This window comes from Cynocephalus volans, chromosome X (assembly GCF_027409185.1).
Source record: "Cynocephalus volans isolate mCynVol1 chromosome X, mCynVol1.pri, whole genome shotgun sequence".
NCBI classification, from domain to species: Eukaryota; Metazoa; Chordata; class Mammalia; order Dermoptera; family Cynocephalidae; genus Cynocephalus; species Cynocephalus volans.
Window position 1 is genome coordinate 84969080 of NC_084478.1, and position 8297 is coordinate 84977376.

Here is an 8297-nt window from a genome sequence, read left to right on the forward strand (position 1 = left end):
CCAGCTCATTCCCATACCCTCTATGCTGATGTGGGCAGGCTCATTGTGTCAGGCAGGCCTCTGAACTCCAGGGTAAGGTGGGCATAGATCCAGGTGACAGATGCAGGGGACTGGTACAGTCCCTGCTTGCTTGTCCCCTGGGGGGGGTGGCTGCTGAGTTGGTTGGAGCTCTGACCTCTCAGGGGAAGGGGGCATAGATCCAGGTGGCCAGAGCTCTCCCTCCAATCTCCACTGGTGTAGGTCAGTCCACTATGGCAGGCAGGACTCTGAGCTCCTAGGGAAGAAGGGCATGGATCCAGGGAAATGGTGCAGGGAACCAGAATAGTCCCTGCTCACTCTGCAGTGGGGCTGGGGGACAAGGCCACTGCCTGAGATGGAGCTCTGAGCTCCCAGGGGAAGGAGGGTCTGGATCAATGTGGCCAGTGTGCTCCTTTCACTCTCTGCTGATGTGAGCCAGTCCACTATGTCAAGAAGGACTTTGAGATCCCAGAGAAGGAGGGTGTGGATTCATGCAACCTGTACAGGGGACTGGCACTGCTCCTGTTCACTATCTGCTGGGTGAAAATAGGTCTTTTGAAATTCCAGTCAGAGAAAAAGAAAAGCAGAAAATAATTTTTAAGAACCCAGAAAGACATCCTACAGAACTTTTGGGACATCATTAAATGAACAAACACTTTCATTATGGTAGTTCTAGAAAGAGAAGAGACAAAGATGGGGACAGATGTTCATTTAATGAAATAATTGCTGAAAACTTCCAAAATGTTGGAAGAGGTATAGGCATTTAGATTCATGAAGATCAAAGGTCCTCAAACATGTTTAACCCAAAGAAGTCCACTTGAAGTCACATTATAATTAAACTGTCAAAAGTCAAAGAGAAGAGAGAGAATTTTAAAAGGAGTACAAGAAAAGTATCATGTCACATATAAGGGAGTCTTCATTAGACTATCAGCAGATTTCTCACCAGAAACCTTGTAGGCCAAGAGAGAATAGGATGATATTTTGAAAGTGCTAAAAGAAAAAAAACTGTCAGTCAAGAATATTATACACAGCAGAGCTATCCTTCACAAATAAAGTAGAAATAAAACATTTACCAGACAAGGAAAAGTTGAGGGAATTCATCACCACTAGACCTGCCTTATAAGAAATACTTAAGGGATTTTTTCAAGTGGAAGCAAAAGGATGGTAATTACTAACATGAAAACAAATCAAAGTATAAAATTCACTGATAAAGGTAAATATATAGTCAAATTTAGAATAACCCAATATTGTTACTGTGCTCTGTAAATCATATATATGTATATGTAGTATAAAGGTTAAAAGTCAAAACAGTAAAAAAATAATGATAGCTTTGGCTGGCAGGTTAGCACAATGGGTTAGAGCACAGTGTTATAACACCAAGGCCAAACATTTGGATCCTACTACCGGCCAGCCACATAAAAAAACAAATAAATAAATAATAATGATAGCTACAAAAAGTTGCTAAGAAGTACATAATTTAAAAAAGTAAATTGCAACATCAAAAATGTAAATGGGGGGCTAAAAGTGTAGAGTTCTTTTACAAGTGTAAAATAGTCTATTATAACTATAAGATGTTTTATGTAAGCCTCATGGAAACCGCAAAGCAAAAAATTATAGCAGATACAAAAATAAAGAGAAAGGAATAAAAACTTAGCACTACAGAAAATCACCAAATCACAAAGATAAACAACAAAAGAGGAAGAAAGAAAAGATCTACAAAACAACCAGAAAAAAAACTAACAAGATGGCAGTAGTAAGCACTTACCTATAATTAATTACTTTGGATGTAAATAAATTAGATTCTCCAATCAAAAGACATAGAATAGCTGAATGGATAAAAAAGGAAAGCAAGATCCAACTATATGCTGTCTACAAGAGACCCACTTTAGCTTTAAGGTCTCACACCAGCTGAAAGTTAAGAATTGGAAGAAGATATACCATGGATATGGCAACAAAGAAAGAGCAGGGATGGTTATAATAATATCAGATAAAATAGACTTCAAGTCAAAAAATGTTGCAAGAGACAAAGAAGGTCATTATTTAATGATAAAGAGCTCAATTTGTCAAAAGGACATAACAACTATGCACCAACATCAGGGCACAGAAATATTTAAAGCAAATATTAATGGAAATGAAGGGAGAATAAATAGCAATACAATGATAACAAGTGACTTCAATATCCCACTTTCAACAATGGACAGTTCAACCAGACAGAAAATTAACAAGGAAATACCAGAATTGAACTTCACTTTAGACAAAATGGACCTAATAGATATACAGAACTTTCCATCCAACAGCAGCAGAATACAAATTCTTTTCTAGTGGACATGGAACATTCTCCAGGCTAGACTATATGGTGGGTCAAAACACAAGTCTTAACAAATTTAAGATAAAATTTATATCAAATATTGTTTCTGACCGCAATGGTATAAAACTAGAAACAAATAACAGGAGGAATTTTGGGAAATTCACAAATGTGGAAATTAAACAACATGTTCCTAAACAATTAGTCGGTCAAAGAAGAAATCAATAGGGAAATTTAAAAGTATTTTGAGACAAACTACTATGGAAACACAACATACCAAAACCTATGGAATGCAGAAAAAGCAGTTTTAAGAAGGAAGTTTGTAGCAATAAATGCCTACATTAAAAAGAAGATCCCAAATAAATAACCTAATATTACACCTTAAGGAACTAGGAAAAGAAAAACAAACTAAACCCAAAGCTAGAAGAAGGAAGACAATAATAAAGATTGGAACAGAAATCAGATAGAGAATAGAAAAACCATCAATTAAAACAAAACCATCAATAAAAACAAAAAAAAAAAAACAAAAATAAAAACCATCAATAAAAACAAAAAAATCAATAAAACTAAGATCTTGTTTTTGAAATAATAAACAAAATCAATAAACACTTAGGTAGACTAAAGAAAAAAAGAGAGAAGTCTCAATGCATAGACTCAGAAATGAAAGTGAACACATTACAACAGACACCTCAGAAATAAAGAGGATTATAAGGGACTATTATGAACAATTATATGCCAACAAATTTGATAATCTAGAGGAAATGAATAAATTCCTAGAAAAATGCAACCTACTAAAGTTGAATCAGGAAGAAATAGAAAGCTTGGACAAACCAATAACTACTGAAGAGATTGAAGTTGTAATTAAAAACCTCCCAACCAAGAAAAGCCCAGGACCATCTGGTTTTACAGCTGAATTCCAGCAAACTTTTGGAGAAGAATTAATACCAATAGTTTTTAAGCTCTTCCAAAAAATAGATTTGGAGAGATAACTTTCTAATACATATTATGAGGCCAGCATTGCCTTGAAACCTAAGCCAGACAAAGACACCACAAGAAAGGAAAACTGCAGGCCAATATTTCTGATGAACATTGATGCAAAAATCCTCAATAAAATACTAGCAAGTCAAATTCAACAACACATCAAAAAGGTTATATATTATGCTCAAGTAGGGTTTATCCCTCGAATCAAAGTTGAATTATCAAATGCGAATCAATGTGATACATCTCATTAACAGACAGAAAAACAACCACCACGTAATCATATCAACTGACACAGAAAAAGTATTTAGCAAAGTTCAATATTTTTTCTTCATTAAAACTCTTAACATTAGTATAGGAGGAAAGTTCCTCAACATAATAAAGACCACTAATGAAAACCTCACAACTATCATCATAATCAATGGTGGGAAACTGGAAGCTTTTTCTCTAATACCTGATACAACACATGTATGGCCACTTCACCACTTCTACTCAACATAGTACTGGAAGTACTATTGTCTTCTGACATTTCATTGGTTTCCTGTTGTTTGTGGTCTGGTACTGGAGAATTATTGTCTTCTTTTGGGGGTGTCGTATTTCCCTGTTTTTTTATGCTTCTCCTAACTCTGTGTTAATGTCTGGGTATCTGGTGGTGTAGTTGCTTCTTTTCATTTTTGGAGTAGTTTTTGAAGGATGAAACTCTTACCTGTAGAAGGGCTCTACATTGACAATGGTGTTGGGCAATTTAGGTTTGGTTCTGGGTGCCCATGGCAGTGTAGTCATGTGATTTCTTTGACTGTACTCAATCTTGGAGTTGTCTGTGGATGCCTTTGTGGCCTAGGCAGTGGGGCCCTTAGCAGTTTCTTGTTGGGGTGATTGGCACATGGCAGGGATGCTGTGGCTGTGATCAGGGCCTCAAGTACCTTGGGGGTGTGCTGGTACACTCAGTGCTTCCTGAGCTGAGGTGAGCATCCCTGTGCAGGGTTACTGAGGTCACCATTGGGGCTTCAATTTCTGGGGTATGTGTTGTGGCAATGGGCTGTTCCTCCACAAACATGGGTGGAGTTTCTGGGGTACTGAGTAGGTTGTACACCCCTGGGAGAAGCACTGGGGTCATTCTCTGAGCTCCTGGGTGAGGTAGAGTGGCTTTCTGGAGCTTCCCCAATGGAGTATGTGGATCTAGGAAAGTTTACCAGAGATACAGGACTGTATGCTCCTGGGAGGTGCTGGCTCACTCCCTACCCCCTCTCTATTGGGTGGGCTTGCTGAGTTGGGCAGGTCTCTGAGTTATGGGGAACAAGGTGGGCATGGATCAGAGATGCTCACAGAGCTGTGTGCACCTGGAAGTGGCCAGCACACACCCCAAACCCTGTCTGCTGGTGCAAAGCAGTTTGCTGTGTAGGGAAGCCATCTTAACTGAGGGGAGGGTAGAAGGGGGTGTATATCTAGGCACATTCACCAGAGATGCATGGGCACTGCATGTACCCAGTAGTGGCCAGTGCACTCCCGGAGTCTGCTGGGGTGGGATGCTCCAGTGGGCTTGCTGACTCAGGTTGGTCTCTGAATTCTCAGGGCGAGGTGGGTGTAGGTCTAAGCAAGTTCACCAGAGATGCAAGGGGCCAGCTCACTCCCCATACCCTTTCTACTAGGGTGGGAGGCTCTGGAAGGCTTGCCAGAACTGGGTGGGTCTCCATGTCCTGGCTCCTATCCCAAAATGGCAATGTCTAGCAGCAGCCCGGGACCAGTGGGGGTGGGAAGACTCAACATGCACTTCCCCTCTGGAAAAATGCAGTTATGTGGGATCCCAGCCACTCCCCACACTGGGCTTACTGCCAACAAGGGACACGTGGTTACCTTGTAACCTGAATTGCAGGCATCTATGGTAGGAATACTGACTGCAGACACCCACCTACCTTGTCTCAGCAGTGCAGGGGTCTCTCTAGTCTCTGCACCAGTCTTGGCCAGGTGTTTCCTTTTTCTTTTTTCTTTTTTTTTAAATTTTATTTTCTCGATATACATTGTGGCTGATTATTGCTCCCCATCACCAAAACCTCCCTCCCTCCTCCCTCTCCCCCTCCCCCCCAACAATGTCCTTTCTGTTTGCTTGTTGTATCAACTTCAAGTAATTGTGGTTGTTATATCTTCTTCCCCTCCCCCGGTTTTTTTTTTCTGTGTGTGTGTGTGTGTGTGTGTGTGTGTGTGTGTGTGTATGAATTTATATATTAATTTTTAGCTCCCACCAATAAGTGAGAACATGTGGTATTTCTCTTTCTGTGCCTGACTTGTTTCACTTAATATAATTCTCTCAAGGTCCATCCATGTTGTTGCAAATGACAGTATTTCATTCGTTTTTATAGCTGAGTAGTATTCCATTGTGTAGATATACCACATTTTCCGTATCCACTCATCTGATGATGGGCATTTGGGCTGGTTCCAACTCTTGGCTATTGTAAAGAGTGCTGCGATGAACATTGGGGAACAGGTATACTTTCGACTTGATGATTTCCATTCCTCTGGGTATATTCCCAACAGTGAGATAGCTGGGTCATATGGTAGATCTATCTGCAATTGTTTGAGGAACCTCCATACCATTTTCCATAGAGGCTGCACCATTTTGCAGTCCCACCAACAATGTATGAGAGCTCCTTTTTCTCCGCAGCCTCGCCAGCATTTATCGTTCAGAGTCTTTTGGATTTTAGCCATCCTAACTGGGGTTAGATGGTATCTCAGTGTGGTTTTGATTTGCATTTCCCTGATGCTGAGTGATGTTGAGCATTTTTTCATATGTCTGTTGGCCATTTGTATATCTTCCTTAGAGAAATGCCTACTTAGCTCTTTTGCCCATTTTTTAATTGGGTTGCTTGTTTTCTTCTTGTAAAGTTGTTTGAGTTCCTTATATATTCTGGATATTAATCCTTTGTCAGATGTATATTTTGCAAATATTTTCTCCCACTCTGTTGGTTGTCTTTTAACTCTGTTAACTGTTGGTGTTTCCTTTTTCTATGTTGTCATCTTGAGTTTCCAAATCTTGGTGAATCTTCCTCACTATTTTGCTGAATTCCATCATTTTCTCCTAGTCACTCTATTCTACAGGTGATTATCTACTTGTTGCTTTGGACTTTCTTTGCATTAGAGGTGTGAGCTGGCGGCCTCTAGTCAGCCATCTTGCCCCTGTGCCCCTTATGACTGTAATGTTCTCTCCCTAGTCTGGAAGTACTATCAAGAGCAATTAAACAAGAAAAAGAAATGAAAGGCATCTAAATCAGAAAAGAAAAATTAAAATTATCTCTATTTGCAGATGACATAATCCTATATGTAGTTGTATGCATGTAAAAAACCCCAAAGACTTCATCAAAAAACTGTTACGTCTAATAAATGAATTCAGTAAAGATGTAGGATATAAAATCAACCTACAAAACTCTGGCATTTCTTTTTTTTTTTTTTTTTTTTTTAAAGATGACCGGTAAGGGGATCTCAACCCTTGGCTTGGTGTTGTGAGCACCACGCTCAGCCAGTGAGCAAACCGTCCATCCCTATATAGGATCCGAACCCGTGGCCTTGGTGTTATCAGCACCGCACTCTACCGAGTGAGCCACGGGCCGGCCTAAACTCTGGCATTTCTATTCAAATAACGACCTACCCCCCCCCAAAAAAGTCAAGAAAACAATTCCATTTACAACAGTATCAAAGAAAAAAGATACTTCGTAATAAATTTAACCAGAGAGGTTAAAGACCTGTACTTTGAAAACTATACAAGGTTTATAAAAGAAATTTAAAAGGACACAAATAAGTGGAAAAATATTACATGCTCACAGATCAGAAGAACTAATATTGTTAAAATGTTCATATTACCTCAAACAATATATAGATCCAGTGCAATCCCTATCAAAATCCCAATGGCATTTCTCACAGAAATATTTTTAAAAATCCTAAAATTTAGAGAAAACCACAATAGATCCTGAATACCCAAAGCAATTCTGAGAGGGGAAGAAAAAAAAAACTAAGTTGGAGGCACTTTGAGGCATCACACTTCCTGAGTTAAAATTATATTACATTACAAAGCAATAGTAATCAAAACAAATCTAGCACTGGTATTGAAAAAGACACACAGACCAGTGGAACAGAGTAGAGTACCCAGAAATAAATCCAAACATATGAGGGGTCTTCTAAAAGTTCATGGAGGGTTACTCACTCTGGCAGGCCAGCACGTCCCCCTCCAGCTGAGGTACACATACCCAAGAAACTACTAAACATTCCCTAAACCAGGATATCAACAGTGTTGATGATTCAATCAAAATATTCACTTCAAATTTTGCCAACTGTGCCTGAGCCCCAAAACCGTGCTGCCAAGGTGAGCCCCCAGAAGCATCAGCAGCAGCAGCAGTTGAACCGCATAGTGGCTGGAGGCAGCCCCTCCCTCTTCCTCAGACCCAGGGAGGGGTGAGCACCAGACCCCACACTGTGCCCCAAACCCGTGCCACCAGAACCAGGCAGTGGCTGGAAGTGGCCCCTCCCCACTTCTTGGACACTGGGGGGAGCACCAGCCTGCAGGGTCTGATCTGCCAAGGTGTGTGCAGCAGCACCACACAGCACTAGGGGTGTATTCTATGAGCACAGAGTCTGGAACAGGAACCAAGGTGGTTAACATAACCGCCACCACACCTACTGTTAATCAAAGACAATTCACCTACACAGTAGCAGCCAGGGCCACTCCCCAGCCAGCCTCAGTGTAACAGAAGAAGCAAAGCCTTTACCAAATGACCAAGCATCAGTGAAAAAATACTAGACACACAAACAATCAAGAAGAAATTACACCACTAAAGAATACAATAATGCTCCAAAGTCATGGAACAGGGAATCCTTCAAATGCCTGAAAAAGAATTTTGAGCAATTATCTTAAGAAAACTTGAAGAAACAAAGGAAGACTCAATTAGAGAACACAATGAAATAAGAAAAGATTTCCAGAATATGAAGGACGAAATTTACAAAGAGATTA